We start from the raw sequence: 22,911 nt of genomic DNA on the forward strand, positions 1-22,911 counted from the left end.
TTCTTAATCTACAAAGAAGCACTTCTTTATATCTTGCTGTTCTTTCAGATATCCAGTTCCCTAATTTTGGTTTGATAACGTGTAGCTTATTCACTACTGCATTATCCCATTGGTCCTGCCAGTACTTCCTCAGTTTATGGCGTAAGAAGGGCTTAAGGTCTGTTGCTGATCTGGGTTTATTTATATCCGTTTCATTAAAAGCGACTGACGTTGCATTTTCGTCAGCAGCTACATTACCTTTTATGCCCCTATGACCAGGTACCCAACATATGACGATATTTTGGTTGTACATTAAGGCTAAGCATAGTTCTGTGTATAGTTCATTAAAAACGAGGTTCTTATGTTTTCGAAAACTCATTAAGGCCCTTACTACGCTTAATGAATCTGTGTAGATGATGGCTTTATTTAGATTGCTTTGTTTGATGTCCTTTACAGCTGAGAGTATCGCGTACGCTTCAGCCGTGCAAATACTTGTGTTGGGATTTAGAGCACCGGAGGTGGAAAAAAAAAATGGCCCATGAGCTGCATACGCAACGCCAGCAGATGATATGGAAGCATCTGTATAAAACTCGGAACAGCAATACTTCGCTTGGAGTTCGAGGAAATGCGATTGTATGTGTGTCTCAGGTGCATGTTTCGTTATTTTGACAAAAGAGATATCGCACTCCATGGTCTGCCATTCCCAAGGCGGTGGTAGGCGAGTGGGAGGCATTAGAATATTTTCTGGGAGGTGAATATCTGTTTCTTCTTCCATTGCTTCCAAGCGCAGGCTCAAAGGAGTTGCCATTGCTTCCAAGCGCAGGCTCAAAGGAGTTCTAATAAGTGAGCGGTTATGATAAAGTCTGGCAGCGGACAGGTCGCTCGGGGTATGATTTTACCTTACCCCCGTATTCTTAAACACGCCTTCACTCAGTGCTTCTCCTCGACTCAGCCAAGTCGACGCGACGAGCGTTCCTTCACTCAAGGCGACGTTGCGTTTCATGAACACTACTTCCCTTTTCCTCCGCCAAGGAACGTCTTGAAAATACGCCCTTGACTCGAGTGAAGTGCACCGACCGAGAAAAGCGTCTGATATCGAAGCTATTCTTAAATGCGCTTAGCAAAAGCCCAATTATTTAAGACAGATACGTGTTTCCGTTAATTTGGCTTCGTTATCAAATGACAGCACGGCGCAATGCACAAATTTAGCTCGGCAGCGCTTCCACTGTTAGCTTTCGACTGATAGATCAAGCGGGAGCTGTGTTTGAGGTCTGGCAACGATCGCACCCCAGCAGCTGAGCATGGCGCATGGCTGAGAAATAGGAAAGTTAGCGCCCGCACTTGTCTGCTGCTCATTGTTTCCTTGTGCTTAATTTGCGGTTCACGTTGCAGTTGTTAATCGTGGTTATTATGGATGATTTTGTCCGTGTGTGTACTGTGATCGAGCCGGATTGACTTCGAAGGTTGCAACGCATGGAACGGCCGATGTGCAGCTTTGTTTAACTTCAAGACCATGTGCTGCTGAAAGCTTTCTGCGAGCAACAGGACAAAAAATAAGGGTGAGTGAGCAGTTTCTGCATGGAAGCATATTAGGCTGTTGCGGTTCTCGTGAAGTTGCCGCCGCGCTATCAATAAAACGTAGCCGATGTATCAAAGCATGACTGGCTCCAGTTGCTCATGCTGCGGGCATTAGTGCCCGAAGCAGACTATTCGAGGCAGCATAAGATTGCGCGAGACGTTCCTGTTTTTTTAGGAGCGAAGCTCCTTTTAGCGGCACCCGTTCCGTCCCCATCGTCGTAGTAGTAGTGTGTAACCAGTCTGAGAAAAACGAGAAAAAAAATTCCCCAAGTTGTGTCCGTAGCTCGGAATCGAACCAGGGACCCCTCGCTTCCGAGCGCGCGGCGTTAGCCCACTACGCCACGAAGCGCACATAGACACACGCACAACGATGGCAATAAATACCCAACATTAACGAAAGGCCGCGTTTCTAGCGCGTTTCTAACGCGTTTGTGCTAGCGCGTTACGGCCCGTGTAAGAAGCTGGTGTAAGACGCTGTGGCCTCTCCGCTTTACCTTCAACCCGTTTCGAACGCGCTGACCAAGGCGGTGGCAAGTCAAGTTCAAGTCGAGGAGCGTTTATGAATAAGGGGGGGTACACTCTCTCAGCAGTCATGTGATGGCGTCGGCAAACGCGGTGCACGTTCCGGCATGTGTAAATGGCTGCGTAAGACGCTGTGGCCGCTCCCCCTTACTAGAGAGTACTGCACGTTTCTAACGCGTTTGTGCTAGCGTCCCCTTAAGCGGGAGATCCGATGATTCCCTCCGGAGCTTCGCCCACTCATCATCATTCACCCCGTGGGTATGCTGGGATTTTTTTTTTTTTGCATTGGAGCTTCTGGGAGATTTGGCGCGACAATCTGTTATCGGTTCAGTTTAAACATAAATGCACAAGGCACCGCTCCACGACTGTGTCCGATGATCATTCCACTATCGCGTAGGAAATATTTCAGTAGAGAAGAAGCAGTTGTAGTATACATGTGGCAGAATGCATATCGTTGTGTGCGTAGCTCCAGCAGTTTTAAGGAAACAAACGTTTTTCAGTCCTGTACTTTATTTTAGAAGCCGTGGTGGTTAGTCGGTTTGTTCAATTTGTAGCACATATCGTCAGTGAACCAGCACTGGTGCCTGCATTTCCAGTGCTGCTTCACTTCCCGTATACGCTCCGCAATCTTTTATTTTTCCGAAAATTCACTTCTCAGTAGTTCATTACCAGCATTAGTGTTTTTTCGTCTTACCTTTTTCAATGTTCTATGTCGTAGCATCTCCTGCAGGTTCCATAAACTGTGCTTTCAAGTTCACGCAACGCCCACATTTTTTTTAGTTGTGCTATGTCTTTTCGTTTCAGTTGCTTAGCTGCACTGAATTTGGCGTGCGAACGCCCTATGTACATATCATTTTTGGTATTCTGCTGCAGGATGTGGGCCTTGGAAAGACCAGCTGATGGAAAAAAATCAACGTCTGTGTTGCACGGTAAGACATGCAACTAACGTGAAAGCATCGATAGATACGGTGTCTGCCTATGGAAATGCACCATCTCGCTTCCCTGAAAGAACTTAGGTACTGCGGAAGTACTTGACTGATCAGCCCGGTGGTTGGTCTGTGCTTATTTTTCATACTTATTTATCATTAATAATATTGATGTTATGTCTGGCCACATTGACAAAATGGTGAAATGCACGCCGTGTTATTTAAAACAGCAAACATGAAACAGCCATGCAGTAATGAAATCAAACTCATATTTCATTCCTCTTCAACAGTCATATATTATTGTTTTGAAGAGCATAGTCATGATTATGATGTGCGAAGTCATGAGTTGCCCATAAAGTGTTACGGCTGAGACGTGAGCTTTCTTACTGCCCACAATTTGTAATGCAGCACTTTAGTATTTAGTGGAATGTTGAAGCTACTTTTGCATGAGCAAGTGTGCATCCAGAAATATACCATAATTTTAATGGTTGTTCTCAGCTTTGCGGAACTCATGGTAGTAATGCGCTCTACATTGTATTTTTCAGCAACGCCATTGTGACAGTCTGCATCACAATTTGGCCTGTTGTGGGATCCCACAAGACACGCTCTGTTCCTCGGTCAATTACTGAACTTCTGCAAGCCCCATGGAAGCCAACTGTGATCCGCATCGAATGGAACAAATTTATTGTTCCGGCCTTCATAATTAATCTTAAGCTGAACTTAGAAACGGAGCTGAAACAGCGTATATTCTGTAAGAATTTACCACTGCATACGTCGGGTGGCCACACCCGACGGTATGCTACTGTCTAGAACACTGCTAGTCTACTGTCTAGAACACGGATGGCGTTTTATTCTAGAATAGCTTTGTCAGTAGTGCTACTGCTTGTGTTTGTAGGATCAGAGTCCACGCTCTTTTTGCAATCCTATCAGAACACAAAAAGACGAGGATAATTTTAATTTATTGTTTCAGAGATTGACACTTGGACTGACAAGAAATTATTCAGTGATACAGACTGCTTTTTTAAATATGGCTTAGGAAAAGAAACCTGGATGAAAAATACAGACTTAAGCTGCAAGGTGCCTATGAAGGCAGATTTATGAAAAATGCCTTTAGGGGTGATGTTTGAGCTGTTAGGATGTAAGAAAGGAGATAGTTGTTTTAGCCAAAATAGTGCGACAACGACTACAGTGCAGCAGTACACATTAACTGGAGCTCCACTCTTTTCCCCTTGCACACCAACGCAAGCGCAGCACCCTTGAAAAGGCAGTTGCTCTGCGTGGTTGCGTTGGCAGCATGGTTCCTGCATAAGAGAAGGGGTTGGTTATAAACATACAGTGATCTTAACGCACATAAAAACTAGCTTAGGTACAGTATTCGTTTTCATCAGTTTACTTTTCGAAGTAAATACATTCGTTAAAGATTTTCATTGTGTTCAGGAAGCCGATTTTTTTTTACATTGATAAGCTCGGACTGTTCTCATTCATATTTGCAAAGATACAGTTTTAAGCTGGTCTGGCGTTTGCACAGCCAGACCGACATGCAGCAATCTAACACTTACATAATGCACTCACTAATAGCTGGAATGTGTGCAACAAATATATGTGACATATATCTGCTACCACTTGCTAGCGTTTTCTGTATTAGGAGCTGAGTCAACTGCTACAGCTTTTTTTTATTACAATAAAGATAATGTGATGTACAAAAAATATCCACTGCTGTATTGCTATTCAATGTTTTGTATTGGAATAAAATATTACATTCCCTCTGTATACGTGCAGGTATAATTATGAAAACCATTTCATGGTTGCTCACTTCCTCGTTGGGCTTGGATGTTCATAAGCATAAGCTAATTAAACTAAATATTTTGAAGCAAGGATCGCGTAATTATTGCTAATGACTGTAAATAACAGCTACTGTCACACGTCCCACGCAAAAAACAGTATACTTTTTTTTGGTTTCCCTATAGCAACTAACTGCATGAAATTATAGAGAAACAGAAAAGTGAACGCACCTGGTCGTTTTTAGAGAAGCTCGCCTTGCTGTGGTACGCTACGCCGTCCTTGGAATAGCGTAGTAAGTGATGCACACGAGTACAAACCGCTCAGGCGGAGCGAATTCCGGCGCTCGCGCAGCCAGACCAGCATCCAGCAATCGAGCACACAGGCACCCACTAACGGCAGGAATCTTCTCAGTTGTTTAGTTTTCATAGGTTCGAAGTGCGCCGTAGTTATGTATCGTGCAGCGTTTCAAATGGTGCTGCTTTGTATGATCCCCCGCGAGAAACACGGCACTGGCGCTGATAGTAGTTTCGGAGCACTCGCACGAAGAATACACGTATGCAGGTCATCAACTGGCTCATGCACGGAATAAGACGACAGGTCACTGCCCTAGCTGGCAGTCTTCTTGACAGGACGGCCGGTCTGTCTCGGTGCCACAGTAGAATTACTCCGTTGCCGAAGCGCTCTAGAGGATTGCACCAGTCCGTAAAACGATGCCCTTGAAGATGCGCAGCATCGTTAACGAAAGAAAAGCTGCGGAGGCAACTGGCGTCCACCTGAAAAAGCCGACGAGGCGAGCGACAGATCACGACGCAGCCATGTTTGCGCACTAACTTCACTCGAGGAGCGATTCAAGGTAGCTGCGGGGCTACCTTGAGATTCTCGAGTAAAACGCTCGAGGTTTCCTTCACTCAAGGCGCGTTTCGTGTGGAGGGCGATTTGTGAAATGAAAAGCCGCCCTCAAGGAGCATTTCGAGTGGAGGGTCGAGTCGAGGTGCGTTTGTGAATACGGGGGTTAGTGTAGTATGAAAAACTTAAGAATGTTCTGCGTAGATGTAAGGACCATTCGTTGGACTCGACGTACAGACTTTCAACAGGGCTCGTTCTAAAGGCACCTGTTGCGAGTCTTATACCGAGGTTGTGGACTGGGTCGAGCATCTTTAGCGCACTCTGAGTTGCGGAATGGTACACCACGGCTCCGTAGTCGAGGCGTGATTGTACGAGACTCTTATACAGTCTAAGCAAACACTTCCTGTCACTGCCCCAGGTTGTTCGAGAGAGCAGCTTGAGGAGGTTAATGGTCTTCAGGCATTTTTCTTTAGGATATTTTAAGTGGGGAATAAAGTTAAGTTTTGTGTCCAGGATAACACCTAAAAATTTGTGTTCAAGGCTGACAGTAAGTATTTCTCCATTAAGGTTAATATGTGGTTCTGGTACTACACCTCTCTTGTTTGAGAACAGGACACGTGCTTTTTTGAGGGTTCAGTCTAACACCGTGCTCGTCCGCCCACTTTCAGAATCTATTCAAGCCAAGCTGTAGCTGCCTCTCGCAAATACTAAGATTACACGACCTGAACCCTATCTGTACATCGTCCACATAGACGGAGTAAAAGAATGTGCGAGGTAATGTGGTGGGTAGGGAGTTAATTTTAACAATAAATAGCGTAAAGCTCAGTACTCCACCCTGCGGTACACCGGTCTCCTGTATGAATGGTCGAGACTGCATGTTGCCAACTCTAACACGAAATGTCCTGTCAGAGAGATAACTTTCAATTATTCTCAGCACGTTACCGCGAATGCCCATTGCAGAAAGATCCCGAAGGACCCCGAAGCGCCACGTAGTATCATACGCCTTCTCCATGTCAAGAAAGACTGATAATACAAGCTGTTTGTGGACAAAGGCATCCCTGATGTACGTTTCTATGCGCACAAGCTGATCGGTCGTCGATCTGCCCTCTGAAACCACATTGATATGGGTCTAATTTCTTGTTTATTTCTAGATAGTGTACCAGGCGCCTCTTTACCATCTTCTCAAAAAGTTTACCTAACTAGCTCGTCAATGCTATAGGCCTATAACTATGAGCCAAAGAAGGGTCCTTACCCTGTTTCAAAATGGGAATTACGATGGCCTCTTTCCAAGCAGAGGGAATGTAGCCGGAAGACCATATAGAAATGTAGAGACAAATAAGGGTTTTTTGTGTTCCACACGGCAAGTGTTTTAGCATTTCATATGGGACGCGGTCAGAACCTGGGGCAGATCTGTTGCAGCTGTTAAGTGCTGCCTGAAGCTCTGCCATGCAAAAATGTCTATTGTATGTCTCGCATATTGTGCCTTTCCGTTCTAATGGTTGTCCTTCTATTTGCCTTTTGTACCTTTGGAATGTTTCAGAGTAGTGCGGCGAGCTGAATATCTGTTTGAAATGTGCGCCAAGAAAGTTCGCCTGATCTTCCATGCTGTCGCCCTGAGTATTCACCAAGGGCAGCGAGTAAGGCTGTCGACCCTTTATTCTCTTCACTCTATTCCAGACCCTTGCTTCATCAGTGTAAGAGCTAATGTCCGATACATACTTTCTCCAACTCTCTCTTCTAGCTTGTCGCCGCGTTCTCCGACCCTGGGATTTGACCTGCTTGAAATTAACTAGATTTTCTGCCGTCGGAGAATCCCGAAGTAAACCCCATGCCTTGTTCTGCTTCTTACGCGCTATTCGACAATCATTGTTTCACCACGGAACACGGCGTTTTGTGGACAATCCACCTGTTGCAGGGATACATTTGGAAGAGGTGTCAAGGAGAAAAACCGTAAAATATTTAACCGCAGCGTCTATGCTTAAAGCACACATGTCGTCCCAGGATAAACAAGCAAGGTTTTTGAACTTTTCCCAGTCAGCTGAGTCAGTTTTCCAGCGAGGGAATTCTGGAGGACATTCATTAGGCATTGGTGCGCATAGAACTACTGTGAAATGGTCACTCCCGTAAGGGTTTTTAATAACTTACCATTTAAAGTAAGGTTGAAGAGTAGGAGATGCAATATTAAGGTCTATTGAGGAGTATGTTTTGTTTGCCAGATTATAATACGTGGGCTCTTTCCCATTCAAGAGACATGCACCTGAAGAAAAAAGCAACTGTTCAATCAAGCGACCTCTCTCGATCACAGCGTGAGTCGCCCCATAGGTTGCTGTGTGCATTTAAATCTCCAAGCACAAGATACGGTTCAGGTAGCTGATCTATTAATGTTTGGAATTCTTGTTTATGGAGCTGATATCGCGGGGGTATGTACAAAGAGCAGATGGTAATAAGTTTTTTAGAAGCACAGCTCGAACGGCCACTGCCTCTAGGGGCGTTTGAAGTTGTAGATGTTGACGCGCTATACCTTTGTGGAGTATAATGGCTACACCACCAGATGATGCGATGGCATCATCACGATCTTTACGGAAAATAACGAAATGACGAAGAAAATTAGTCTGTTTGGGTTTAAGATGGGTTTCCTGTACACACAGCACTTTTGGATTGTGTTGGTAAAGAAGTTCTTGGATATCGTCGAGGTTCCTAAGAAGGCCTCTGACGTTCCATTGCATAATTTGTGTGTCCATAATGAAGTTAAATTGGTGCTGTGTGTATGAAAAAGAACGGGTTTTAGCCTACAGAGCCGTTTGCGGCCCTGTAATTTTGGTTTTGTCTTTTCTAGAGCGGTCCAAAGAATTTGGCCGCTCTTAAGGTGCTGGTTGCACCACCTTGCTTCGGGTAGTGTGCATAGCTTCTTGTGAAGCGCTGTACACTCGCTCTAACGAGCGATGTGTACGTCGTGTAGCCTTCGCCTCGAGGGACGAAGGCTTTGGCCTCACCATCCCGGAGGCCAATGAATCCTCCTTAGCCTCTGAGCTGCGATGGCTGCTGCCAGCGCTAGTAGAGACCTCTGGTGTGGCCGATTTCGAGGGGGGCAGAGCAGCCTCAGCTGCTCCCACCATGGGGGCGGCTGGCAGTCGCCTCAATACGCTGCGCGTGCCTTGGGCGACCGCCGGGGTCCGTCGTGGTGCTGCCCCCTGTTGCACCACTTCGGCAAAAGAAGTTTTCGTCGAAAAGGCAGGTGAAAGACGCTGTCGTGCTTCCCGGAAACTGATATTCTCTTTCACTTTGATAGTAATGATCTCCTTTTCTTTCTTCCAGGCTACGCAAGATCTGGAATATGCAGGGTGGCTACCATCGCAGTTCGCGCAATGGGCCTCAGCAGTACACTCATCAGCAGAGTGATCTTTTGTAACACATTTCGCACAAGTTAGTCGTCCTCGGCAGCTTTGAGAGGCATGGCCAAACCTCTGACACGTGTAGCAGCGCCGTGGATTTGGAATGTAAGGTCTTACACGCAGTTTAGGTAGCCTGTTTCTATTGCATCCGGGAGTGTGCTAGAGCCAAAAGCAAGTACTATGTGTTTGGTTGGTAGTTGTTTGTTATCGCGCCTGATTTTTATGCGTTGTACATTTATAACATTTTCTTCTTTCCATCCATTCAGGAGTTCTTCATCAGTCAAATCCATGAGGTCGTCGTCTGAAACCACACTCTTGACGGTGTTCATTGTTCGGTGTGCACTAACAGATATGGTTTTATCGCCAAATGCCACCAGGTTTGTTAGTTTCTCGCACTGCATCTTGTCTTTCACTTCAATCAGAAGGTCCCCACTTGCCATCTTAGAGGCTTTGTAGCCACTGCCAATTACCTCCATGAGACATTTTGACACCAAGAAGGGTGAAATGTTTGTCGCTTTTTTATCAGTGTTTTCACAGTGAATCACAAGATACTTGGGGAATGTGTCTCGTTTCTTCAGAAAGAATTCAAAGGTTGCATCGGTGCGCCCCCTTTTCGGGGGACGATCAGGTGAGAAGGGTTTCGAGGGTCCCATGGGGTGAGTTGTTTGTTCGGTATCAATGCCAGTCACCCACCACCGAGCCCAACGAGGGGACACGGCAGAGATTGTTGTGAAGCATGCCCCGCCATGCCAACTGTACATTGTTACTATAACTACATATGTTATAATCAAGCTAGATCATAGCACACAAGGTTAACCCTTGCTGCCAGGAAGATCGGAAGTGAATAGAAATGAAGAGAAGGCAGGAAAGATTTAAAGTGAGAAAGACGAAGGTTGGAGGGAGAGAGATAGACAGGAAAAGGCAACTACCGATATCCCCCGGGCCGCTGAGTCCGGGGGTGCCGTCTACATGAAGGAGAGGCCAAAGAGGTGTGTTGCCTCCGCCGAGGGGTCATGAAGGTTCAAACACCCGGCTTCGGCTCAACCACCAGGATCCCCTTTTCCCGGACACGCCTAAGCCACCTACTAAACGCGGGACGGGCCAACCCTCATGTGCTCGGGTCCGTGGTGTCGCCACACACCAAACGCCTGCTTACGCAGACGCCTGCGGGAACGTGTATGTCGGTCTGAATGGACCTTCCTTTTATGCCGCAAGTCTGATGTGGCCCTACAAGTTTGGTTATAACGCTTTGAAATCTTCTGTTTAAAACTTTAGCGAAAATCTTGTAGTCTGTGTTCGTTAGACTTAATGTTCGATACGCTCGTACTGAGAGCAATGCAGCTGGATCGTATGTTTTTGGAAAAAGTACAACATGGCTCTCCCTGAAAGAAGGGGGTAACTTCTTTCTTCTGTATGCCTCAATTATAACGTTAAGAAGGACAACTGCTATTTCCGTTTTAAACGCCTTGTAGAATTGTGAACCCAAACCATCAGGGCCTGGTGATTTCCCTCCACTCAAATCACCGATCGCCCACTCAATTTCTGCAACGTTGATTGGAGCTTCGAGGTTCGTTTTAAATTCTTCTTGTAGTTTTGGCATGAGCCTCAAGAAATCGCGTGGAAATCCTTCCTCAATCTGTGGTTCGTGGCCAAGCAATTCTTGATAATAATCGACAAAAGCGCGTCGTATCAGTTCCTCGTCTCGCACAACTTCATCTCTATACATTATCTCTTATTTCGTTGCGCGACGCATAGCTTTTTTCGTCTGATAGAGCACGTTTGGTCGGGTTTTCACCCATGTATATCTTTTCCGCACGGGCGTGTACTACTGCTCCTCTGTATCTTTCGGTATTAATTACTTCTAGTTTGCTTTTAACTTCTTTTATTTCTCTGGCAAAGGTGCCCGGAGCTTCAATTTCCGCATTCAAATAAAAGTCGAGCCGACTTTGCAGCTCAGTTTCTTCTTTCCTTTGCTGTCTACGCAATGCGCCGGCTCTTTCGAGGGCTAAAATTTTCGCGTTTTGTTTGAAATCTTCCCATGCTTCAGCGGAACTGCCCGGTTCACATTCCAGTAGATCTCCAATTTTTCCTTTTATTTCCTGCACATATACCTCGTCATCGAGGATCTTAACATTGCATTTCCACAGCTCCCAGTTAAACTTCGCTGGTTTCCTCGGGCCTAGCGTACATATAACTTAGCTATGGTCGCTAAAAGAAACGTTTTTAACATCGTATTTATTGCAAAAGAGTGCCAAATCTGCCGAAACATAGATTCGGTTCACTCTAGCTTGGCTGTCCCGCTGGTAGTGGGTGAACCGAGGCAATGTACCGTTTGATAGGAAGTACGCTACATCTTCTAATTGGTGTTCTACAGTCAGTGAGTTTAATACTGATACACTCGCATCCCGTATCGGGGAAACTCTTGCCCTATCCTCTACTCTGCAGACACAGTTAAAGTCCCCCATCATTATAACAGTCCTGTCACAGGTCAGATAATGTTCAACACTTTCTAAAAACAATCTGAGCTCATTTGATACGTTTGGGGCATATAAACCAACTATTCGGAAATTCAGACCCGTATAAACCAACTATTAGAAAATTCTGGACCTGCAACGTTATGTCACATACAATAAGCCGCCCAGTGTCACACGTGTACACACTGTCAACAGAAATTCCTGTGGAGTGCTTCACAAACAGCGCACAACCACCGGCGGTACCAATTGCATGTAGCCCTTCGAATAGGTGTCGTCTTCACAGGCGGCTCATCCGTTGCAATCTGCTCGGTAGCGTGCCCGTCTTTGCCATCTTCAAGGAGTCGTTTTCACGCAAGGCTGCTGGCACTACTCATAGTGATGTCTGTATTTACAGGGTCTTCCTCGACCCTCACGCCAGGTGCATTGCCTTGGCTCGTTGGGGCGCCCGTCACCAGTGTGTCTGCAGCCTCGGTCGAAGCGTTGGCTGTTACTTCCTTAGTAAAGGTTGCATCTTTTTGGTTCACATGGGCTGTGCTAGCCGCACCAGGAATACGCGAGCTGTCTGCCTCGTAGGTAGTTTCAGCCGCGTCTGCCTCGTCCATTAGATGTTCCGTCGATATTTCTTCGTTCGCTTTGACGCCCGCCACGTTTGCGTTGGTTCGCACGCAGCTGCTTTCATCATGGCCATATCGCCGACACTTACCACACCGCGGTACCCGGCAGTCAAGCCTGATATGACCCGTGGAATAGCGGGGGCGTCCCGGTGCGACGAGTAGAGCCATGATTCCTGCAACCCGCAACTGATGGGGTAAATCTTCTAGTGTCACACCAGGCTTGAACTTCAGACTAACTGTGCGCGTTGACGAGCCCTTGTCAGCTATTCCATGCACTCGCCAGCACTCCTTGTAGATATAACTTACTTTCCCGTACGGTGCCAGAGCAGAACGCACTTCGTCTGCTACATTATGTAGCACCCAGTAGAGCTTTAAACGCACTTCTTGATTTTCGGGGTCAACCACAAGCCACCGTTTCTCCTTGACCCGTACTTCACCGATTCCTACCATCTTCTTAGTAGCTTCGGCACTTTTGAACGTGACGGCCCAAACGTGGTTCATCTGGAACGCCCCCAAAGCTATTACTTCAGGGAACACTCCAAGATGAACCAACATGTCCCGAAAATCTTCTACACGATAAGGCCTGGCTTTCAAGTCCCCGTGAAGGAAAACAGTATTCGCAACAGACGTACCTGTTGGCAGCGACGGCAGAACAACTTGATAGTCCTGGGTGTCATCAGCCAAAAACCTGTTTCCGCAGCCCACGTGGGCCGCTGATACCGCTCCGGCGGAGCCCATTCCACAAGCGTCCGTTTGCTATCACGGCCGGAAGTAGAATTCCTAGACCAACGAGCCGCCGTTGCGCATGTACTGCTCTCGATAGCTTATAACGGATTGCTACACGCGCGAGCAGATGATTCTAAAAATAACAATTATTTCGTTTTCTCATCAGTGGGCCCTAGTTACAGCATCCAGAACGAGCAACGTTGCTCAAGGAAAGAAAATTCTGACCCGTTAGCGCTCTTCTCAGACGGATTACCTACCTGCCAAGAGAGAAAAAAAGGGCTCGTCCGGGAATTGAACCCGGGACCTCTCGCACCCGAAGCGAGAATCATACCCCTAGACCAACGAGCCATTTTTTTTTCTTTATTGCCGGTTTGCAACACATTTACAGATATCAAGAAACACAATGTAAAGAAATTTAAAAGCGCCTGCCACACTTAGGCTGACGCTAGGTATTTAAAAGCACTTGATATATTCCAGTTCATCTAATACTGAAATCCATTCATTGTCCTCGTTTCTTGCCTTGTACACCTCTCGCATTAGGAGCATGCTCTCTATAAAGTTTTCCCTTGCAGATTGGATTCTAATATGTTCATGGCGTACCGCCATTCGAGTCTTCCATAGACTATGAAGACACAATAACATTAACATATCATGAGGCACTCCATTATCATTAGCTGTAGGGAGAAAGCGGATTCCATACGGCGTCACCGGTAGTTCCTTCTTTAATGTACGTTTAAGAACGTTCCACAAGAACACTGCATCGGAGCAGTCCAGAAAAATGTGTTCTATTGTTTCTGGTTTTCTGCATCTTAAACAGTTTACTGACCATGCTACAAAGAGGCCTTTCTCTTCGAGCCATAGCTTAACCGGTAACGTTTCACTGTGAAGTTGAAAGAAAAAGGACTTGGCTGACGAGCGCACGGGCATCCGCTTTGCCCTTTTTAACACATTTGCTCCACTTTCTATACAAAATTTGGTCCTATAAATTGGTAAAGGCATACATATCTCAAGAACATCTTTGTATAGCTTTTTGCGCTTAACACTACTCAAATACTCTAAAGAAAAACGCGCGCACAAAAATTGGTAAGCCCATACAACTTCACGCAGAAAGCCCTTGATAATATTTGTTCTCGCTAGTTTAGTTGACACAATATAATTTGGTAAAACGTCGCTCAGACGTTCTTGAAACACAGTTAACAGAAAAACATTTTTTTTTGATCGCGCACAAACAGAAATCACGAAACCGCTTGCCTCAAGAACAAGGGAGCTAGGCCAAAGCCACCTCGCTTAACTGAGGTGAAGAAATTGGTACGGCTTGTACGCTCCCACACAGATCCCCAGATAAAGACGGCAAATTCCCGGTGCATTTTTTGTATGCTCGTTCTAGATGCGCAGAGGGCCTGTAGCACGAACCAAATCTTAGCGACAAGAAAGAGGTTGCATACTGTTGCTCTCGTGAACATGGAAAGGTCCCTTCCACCAAACTTTTTTTGTTTTTTCCTTCACTTCTGCGCATTGCTCTTTCCAGTAGTCTTTCGTGTCGCTGAAATGCTGTAGCGGTACACCGAGGTGCCTGATAGGCGAAGACGTCCAATTTACACTTTCTATTTTAGTGGGAATGTCTTCCCAAGCCCCGTGCAATAGTCCTACTGATTTTCCCCAATTAATAACACTCCCTGACATTTTACAGAAATTTCTTGCCACGTCGACCGCTTTAGTGACGCTGTCTTTATCGCTACAAAACACTGCTACATCATCTGCGTATGCTAGTAACTTTATTTCACTAGAACCTACCCTATAACCTGCGATTTCACTACACGAAAGCACCTTTAAACAGAAAGGCTCCAAGTATAATGCAAAAAAACAACGGCGACAAACAACATCCCTGTCTCACAGATGATTTGAGCTGTATACTTTCTGTTAATGTCTTATTAATTATAATCTTAGAAACTATTCGATCATAGCACATTTTAACACCTTGTGTCAACACAGATCCAACATTCACATGTTCAAGTACAAGAAAAAGGATTTCATGCGCCACCCTATCGAAGCTCTTTTCCAAATCTAACTGTAGTATTCCGACCTTCTCTGAAAAGGCATCGCAACACTCAAGGACTGTTCGTGCCACGTAAATGTTAGTCATAATAGACCGTCCTTTTATTCCACACGTCTGATGTGGTCCTACTAACTTCTGTATGACCGACTGCAGTCGCCTCCCGAGAACTTTTGTGTACATTTTGTAGTCCGTATTTGTAAGGCTAATAGGGCGATATGCCCGCACCGAAAGTAAAGTTTGAGGGTCGTCGCTCTTCGGTATTAATACTACATGACTCTCATGAAAGGACGGTGGTAATACTTGCTTCTCATATGCCTCATTAATTAACTCATGTAAAATTATTCCCATATCCTTTTTAAAAGCTTTATAAAAAGCTGCGCCTAATCCGTCAGGGCCTGGTGATTTATCTACCGCTAACTCATTTATGGCGTGTTATATTTCAGCGACAGTAATTGGCTGCTCGAGATTCAGCCTTACATCGTCATCCAACTTTGGAAGAAGCTTTAAAAAGTGATTTTCGAATCCTTCCGCAAGCTCTCGTTCAGTCCCTAACAACTCGCTGTAATGCTCATGAAAAGCCCGCTGAATGTATTCGTTCTCTCGAAAAATTTCGTTTCGATATGTGATGGCTCTTATCTCGTTTCGTGAAGCGTAGCTCTTTTCGTCCGAAAGCGCTCCTTTTGTCGGATTTTCACCGCACCATCATCTTTCTGCGCGCGCACGTATAACCGCACCTCGATACTTTTCTTGATCAACGCTTTCTAACTGAACTTTTACTTCTTTTATTCCCTTCGCAAAGATACCTGGGCAAGAACTTTCCATAGTTAGGTAGAAATCAAGTTGGCATTGTAACTCTTTTTCTTTTCTTTCTTCCTCCCGGCGTAATGTGCATGATCTTTCCATTGCCATTAACTTCGTTTCCTGCTTGAAACATTCCCATGCTTCCGCAATACTTTTACAGTCCTTCTCTAAAAGGTTCTGAATGTTATGGTTAACTTTCTTGACGAAAAGTTTGTCATCTAGCAGTTTGGAATTTAATTTCCACAACGCCCAGTTAAATTTGGTTTTCTAGGTCCCAATGCCAACATAACTAAACAGTAGTCACTGAAACATACAGATTTGACCTCATAGCTGCTACACATTGTAACCAAGTCAGCTGTCATGTATATCCTATCCAATCGTGCATGGCTGGCTCCTTGAAAATGCGTGAACTTAGGAGTCGAGCCATATCCCATGACATAACCCACATCTACCAAATTGCCTTCGCTTATACTCGTGGATAAAAATTGCGCGCTTGCGTCGTGAACCGTAGGGCTTAGCACTCGGTCCTCAGCATAGCAAACACAGTTGAAGTCTCCCATCAATAAAAGGTTGCTTTGACAATTCAATTGACTTTTAAGGCCTTCAAAGAACACCTTGCACTCACATACTTTGTTAGGTGCGTAAACACATATCGCTCGCCACTTCACCGCTCCATTTACAAAGACGCACACTATTTGACGGCCAATAACATCACACACAACATTTTCAATAACTATGTTCAGTGCACTCCGAATAAAAAGGGCGCAACCACCAGCTTTACCAACAGAATGTGATACACACACATAATACCGTGGCCGAAACGCATCTACCATACGGTCCGTTCCTTCTTCACTTTCGACTTTAGTTTCCTGCACGGCGATAATATCTAGATCAGTTTCCATGAACAAACAGTCTGCTTAGCTGGTACTGTTTTCGTTTAGACCCAAGGCCCCTTACATTAATACTACCTTCTCGTATCGTGATATCTGTGGGATTCATTATGCTATGAAGAAAGAACGGACCGATAACACTCTTTGCACACAACTAGCTGCAAACTCACGTTTGCTGGTACTGCGCAGCGAAAACCATCCTCTGGACTGCCGTCGTTGGATGCCATATCTATGGATTTCCATCGTGCAAATTGTGCCTTGTTGCAGTGGCCCGTTGCCACACCGCCCCAAGCAAGCCCCACCACCCCACCCCTCCCCCCCACCCACTCCGGCAAAAAAGAAAAGTAACACAGGTACAAACATTATCACACTATGTCGGCGCCGGCGCCGACGGTTTCCTGTCGGGTGGCAAGTTCGGTGCCGGCTTCAGCGTCGATCGACGGACATTGGTGGTCTTCAAGGGTGGCTCGCTTTGAGCCACCTGGCTTTGAGCCCCTGGTTCGCCGTCATTGCTTTCCTCAAGCGTCCTTTTCGCTGCCGCACCGCTGGTGTCCATAGGGGTTTCCTTGTCTGTTGGCGTCCTCACTTTCTCTTTATTGCAGTCCTTTGTGGCGACCTTAGTCGCTGCGTCCCTGGCCGGCGTTTCCGCGGCTGGCTCCGCTCCTTGCACTTTACCTTCCTTTCCGGCTTTGACGCTTTCGGTAGACTCGTCAGGCGTACCCACGCCTTTCACCTTTGTGTTTTGCGTACCGCCAGCCGCTTCCTCAGCGTCAGCGGCATCCATGACGTGCTCTTCAATGACCTCGTCGATCTTAGCAGGGCCTGCGATGTTCGCATACGTCCGCACACACTGGCTCTCATCGTGCCCAAAGCGCCAGCAAAGGGCACAACGGGGTACGCCGCACTCCCGCCTTATATGTCCTGTGCAGTTGCACCTCAGGCACAACGGAGCCCTTCCAGGGGCCACGAGAAGTGCCATCATACCGACCACTCGAAACTGATGTGGCAGATCGTCGATGGTCACGCCCGCCTTGAGCTTCAAGGTTACGGTGCGCGTTGTCGACCCTTTGTCCGTTATGTCTTGCACCCGCCAGCGTTGTCTCGCCACGTCAGTGGCTTTTCCATAAGGGGCGAGAGCCGCACGGACGTCTTCGTCCGGGACATGGTGAAGGAGCCAGAACACCTTCACGCGTACCTCCTGACTTGCAGGGTCCAGCACTAGGCATCTTCTTTCTTTCACCATAATTTCGCCGAACGCCAACATTTTCTTCGTCGCCTCCGAGCTCCTGAAGGTAACCGCCCAAACGTGGTTCATCTGGAACGCCCCCAAGCTAACAACCTCGGGCAGCAGTCCCAGACGAGCCAGCGTGTCCCTGAAATCTTCGGCGCGTAAAGGCCTAGCGGTCACATCCCCGTGAAGGAAAATAGTATTCAAAACGCAGGGTCCTGTTGGCAATTGCGGCAAAACAACTTGGTATTCCTTGTCTTCATCGGCAATAATCCTGTTTCCGCGGCTCGGTTGAGCCACAAACACCGCTCCACCGGAGCAAGACATTCCGCGTCCGTACCGAACGGTAGCCGGAAGTAGAATCCCCCCTAGACCAACGAGCTGCCTTTGCGCGTGTGCTGCTCTCGATAGCTTATAATGGATTGCTACACGCGCGAGCAGATGATTCTAAAAATAACAATTATTTCGTTTTCTCATCAGTGGGGCCTACTTACAGCATCCAGAACGAGCAACGTTGCTCAAGGAAAGGCAATTCCGACCGGTTAGCGCTCTTCTCAGATGGATTACCTACCTGCCAAGAGAGAAAAAAAAAGGGCTCGTCCGGGATTTGAACCCGGGACCTCTCGCACCCTAAGCGAGAATCATACCTCTAGACCAACGAGCCGCCCTTGGGCATGTGCTGCTCTCGATAGCTTATAACGGATTGCTACACGCGCGAGCAGATGATTCTAAAAATAACAATTATTTCGTTTTCTCATCAGTGGGCCCTAGTTACAGCATCCAGAACGAGCAACGTTGCTCAAGGAAAGGCAATTCCGACCCGATAGCGCTCTTCTCAGATGGATTACCTACCTGCCAAGAGAGAAAAAAAAGGGCTCGTCCGGGATTTGCACCCGGGACCTCTCGCACCCTAAGCGAGAATCATGCCCCTAGACCAACAAGCCGCCCTTGGGCATGTGCTGCTCTCGATAGCTTATAATGGATTGCTACACGCGCGAGCAGATGATTCTAAAAATAACAATTATTTCGTTTTCTCATCAGTGGGCCCTAGTTACAGCATCCAGAACGAGCAACGTTGCTCAAGGAAAGGCAATTCCGACCCGATAGCGCTCTTCTCAGATGGATTACCTACCTGCCAAGAGAGAAAAAAAAGGGCTCGTCCGGGATTTGCACCCGGGACCTCTCGCACCCTAAGCGAGAATCATGCCCCTAGACCAACAAGCCGCCCTTGGGCATGTGCTGCTCTCGATAGCTTATAACGGATTGCTACACGCGCGAGCAGATGATTCTAAAAATAACAATTATTTCGTTTTCTCATCAGTGGGCCCTAGTTGCAGCATCCAGAACGAGCAACGTTGCTCAAGGAAAGGCAATTCCGACCCGTTAGTGCTCTTCTCAGACGGATTACCTACCTACCAAGAGAGAAAAAAAAAAGCGCTCGTCCGGGATTTGAACCCGGGACCTCTCGCACCCGAAGCGAGAATCATACCCCAAGACCAACGAGCCTTTTTTTTTTCTTTATTGCCGTCTTCGACACACAAAATCAAGGTTTACAATATGATAAAACGTGCCAACCACACTTTGGCTAGCACAGTACTAAAATCTTTTCATTGACACCAGTTCATCGAGTACAGACATCCATTGTGGTGGATCAGGCAGTACTTTGTACGCGTCTCTCACGTAAACAACACTCTCAATGAAGTGTTCTCGCACCGGTATCACAACGATGTCTGCATGTTCAAATTGCATACGAGTTTTCCACATCGCGTGGAGGCCCAGGACCATAATGAGGTCATACGGTATTTCCTCTGAGGAATCTACTGGCAAGAAGCGTATTCCATACGGGTCCAGAGGTAACTGTTTCTTCAGCGTTCTCTGCAGGACGTCCCAGTGAAAGATCGGGTCCCAGCAATCAAGGAAAACATGTTCTATTGTTTCAGGTTTTTTACATAAAAAGCAGTCAGTTGTCCAGGGGATGAAAATACCCTTGCTCTGAAGCCAGGTCTTAACGGGAAGTGTGTTTGTATGTAATTTGAAAAAGAAAGACTTAGTCGATGGCCGTACTGGCATTTTCTTGACTCTCTTTAAAACGTCCTGTCCGGGGCCTCCACGGTGTGGCGAACGGTACAAAGGTACAGGTAGCATCGTGTCCACAAGATCTCTGTACAATTTGTTTTTTTGTAACAGTGGACAGATACTGCTGCGAAAAACGCACATTCAACATCCTATACGCCAGCACCACTTCACGCAGGTACCCAGTCACGGTTCCCGGCATGTTCTGAGCCGACGAAACAACAAATCCCGGGAGAAGTCTACTCAGCCGTACTTGAATTAGCGTTCGAAGAAAGAGATCATTTTGATCCCGCAGAAACACAAAGCGCGACACAATTTGTCGTAAAAACAAGTGAACCAGACCAAGCCCACCTTTCTTGACCGGGAAAAACAAATTTGTTCGACTCGTCCTCTCCCAGGTAGAGGCCCAAATGAAAGTGGCGAAAATGCGGTGAATTTTTTGTACGCTTACCCGCGCAGCACACAACACATTCATAACATACCATATCTTGGAAACTAAAAAAAGGTTGCAAACGGTGGCTCTAGAAAACATTGACAATTGCTTGCCTCTCCAACCGTCAGCCTTTTCCTTTGCTCTCTAAACTTGGTCGAGCCAGTACGGTTCGGGCTCACGGTAGTTTCCGAGAGGTACCCCCAGGTACTGTGTAGGTAACCTTGACCAATTCAATCGAGAAAAGGTCTCCGGCGTGTCTTCCCAACTCCCATGCCAGAAGCCATAACTTTTATCCCAGTTTATCTGGGCTCCAGTTGAATCGCAAAACTTTTCGACTATAGCAGTTGCCTCTTTAATGCTCGCTTTATCTTTGCAGAAAATAGCGATGTCGTCTGCATGCGCCAATATTTTAACATGTGCCGCCTGTAGTCGATAGCCTGCTATGCGTTCGTTGTTTTTAATGGCCAAACAGAGTGGCTCGAGATAAGCAGCAAAAAGAAGGGGCGAAAGCGGGCATCCTTGACGCACCGACGAGAGCACACGAAAGCTATCGGTGAGCTCCCCATTAACAATAATTCGCGTTGAGCAGTCTTTGTAAGCCATCGTGACACCTTCCGTTATCACACTGCCAACATTTGTATGTTCAAGTATGCCTAGCAGAGCCTTGTGCGAGACGAGGTCGAAGGCTTTTGCCAAATCGATCTGCATCATCGCGACGTAATCGCCAATCGCATCGCAACACTCTAGCACACTTCGAGCCACGTGTACATTTGTGGTAATACTGCGGCCTTTAATGCCACAAGTCTGGTGCGGCCCTACCAATGTTTTGATGACACTTTGCAGTCGTTTTGCTAATACTTTCGTGAATATTTTATAGTCAACGTTGGCTAGAGTTATCGGGCGATATGAGCCAGGCAACAAGCGTTTCTTTTCATCATCACTCTTCGTGATTAGTACGATATGCGATGTTGTGAAAGACAAGGGCAATCTTTTTCGGTCGTACGCTTCGCTAATCACTAGTTGGAGGACATGAACCAGCGCAGGCTTAAAAGTTTTATAGAAAGTGGCCCCTAAGCCATCAGGCCCAGGTGCTTTACCGGGGGCCAACTCGTCTATTGCGCACTCTATCTCACTCAGGGTGATGGGATGTTCAAGCCGTGTCTTAACTTCTTCATCTAGCCTAGGCATCAATGAAAGGAATTCCATCTCGTAGCCTTCTTTAGGTTCACGTGGTTGACTCAAGAAGGCTTTGAAGTGATCGGCGATCCCTTGCTTGATGTCGTTTTGGTCGGACGTGATATCATTGCCTTTAGCTATCTGGCGGATTTCCTTCCGACACGCGTACCTTTTCTCGTCTGAGAGGGCTCGTTTTGTTGGCGCTTCTCCCGCCCACAGCTTCTCAGACCTTGATCGCACAACGGCCGCTTTGTACTTCTCAGAGTCTATCCTTTCGAGTTCGGTTTTTTCTTCCTTTATTTCCTTAGTATACGCACCAGGCTGGACACTTTCCATGCTGATGAAAAATTGCAGTTGGTGGCGAAGGTTCGTTTCTGCCTGTTTCAGGTTATGCCGAAGGACACTGCTTCTTTCAATAGCCATTGTTTTTACTTTCTGTTTAAATTCTTCCCATTTAATGGCGAAGCTTTCTATTTGGACTGAACTCAGGCTTTCTAGTTCCTTCGCAACAGCATCAACGAAACCATCGTCACCCAACAACTGCACGTTCAATTTCCAGAGGTCCCAATTAAAGGTGTGTTTGATCTGTCTTTTCCCAAAGGTGGCAGTTACTAAGCAGTGATCGCTATAAGCAATGGGTTGCACATCATATTCACTACACAAAGGCACCAATTCGGCTGACACATATAATCTATCTAGCCGAGCGTGGCTATCACGCTGGAAGTGGGTAAACTGCGGGTGAGTACCGCTGGCGAAGACACTGCCGACATCTTCCAAGTCATAATCGTGCACCACCTCATTTAGCAATTCAGCACTCTTGTCGCGAACGTGTGAACATTTTGCGCGATCGTCGGCAGTGCACACACAGTTAAAATCGCCCAGCAGTATTACCACCTTCTGACAGTTTACGTACGTTTCAAGACGCTCAAAGAAGGATCGCCGGTCTGTTTCGATATTCGGTGCGTAGACACAAATGACACGGAAATCCTTATCGCAAAAACAAAAATCAGCCACTGAAAGGCGCCCAGTTTCACACGAAAACACTGATTGCACACAAATGCCAAAGTTTCTTCGAATGAATATAGCGCAACCACCTGATCCACCAACAGCGTGAGAAACACACACATCAAAGTGAGTACGAAAATTGGACACCATTCTGTCGGTTAGCTCTTGGCTCTCTATTTTGGTCTCTTGGATTCCCACAAGATGCAAGTCATTATCTAAGAGTAGACGACTTAGCTGACATTGTCGCCTTCTTGCGCTGAGCCCTCGTACATTTAAAGTGGCTACACGTAGCGTTCCTTCAATATTGGCCGCCATGACTAAACGGCAGAAGAGTGCCCATCAGTTACCCAAGGACGCGTGTTCATAATGATGCGCCGATAACCGCGTCGAGAGCCACAAAAGCAAACACA

The 22,911-nt window shown here is 46.6% G+C and overlaps 2 non-coding genes across 2 annotated transcripts; both read right to left on the reverse strand.

Annotated features, from left to right (window-relative positions):
• Positions 1 to 13,115: 13,115 nt before the first annotated feature.
• Trnap-cgg (transfer RNA proline (anticodon CGG)) lies at positions 13,116 to 13,187 on the reverse strand. The gene has a single exon. It is a non-coding gene; the product is annotated as a tRNA-Pro (tRNA).
• A 5,219-nt stretch (positions 13,188 to 18,406) lies between these two features.
• Trnap-agg (transfer RNA proline (anticodon AGG)) lies at positions 18,407 to 18,478 on the reverse strand. The gene has a single exon. It is a non-coding gene; the product is annotated as a tRNA-Pro (tRNA).
• Positions 18,479 to 22,911: the final 4,433 nt, after the last annotated feature.

Source organism: Dermacentor silvarum, chromosome 7 (assembly GCF_013339745.2).
Source record: "Dermacentor silvarum isolate Dsil-2018 chromosome 7, BIME_Dsil_1.4, whole genome shotgun sequence".
Classification (NCBI taxonomy): domain Eukaryota; kingdom Metazoa; phylum Arthropoda; class Arachnida; order Ixodida; family Ixodidae; genus Dermacentor; species Dermacentor silvarum.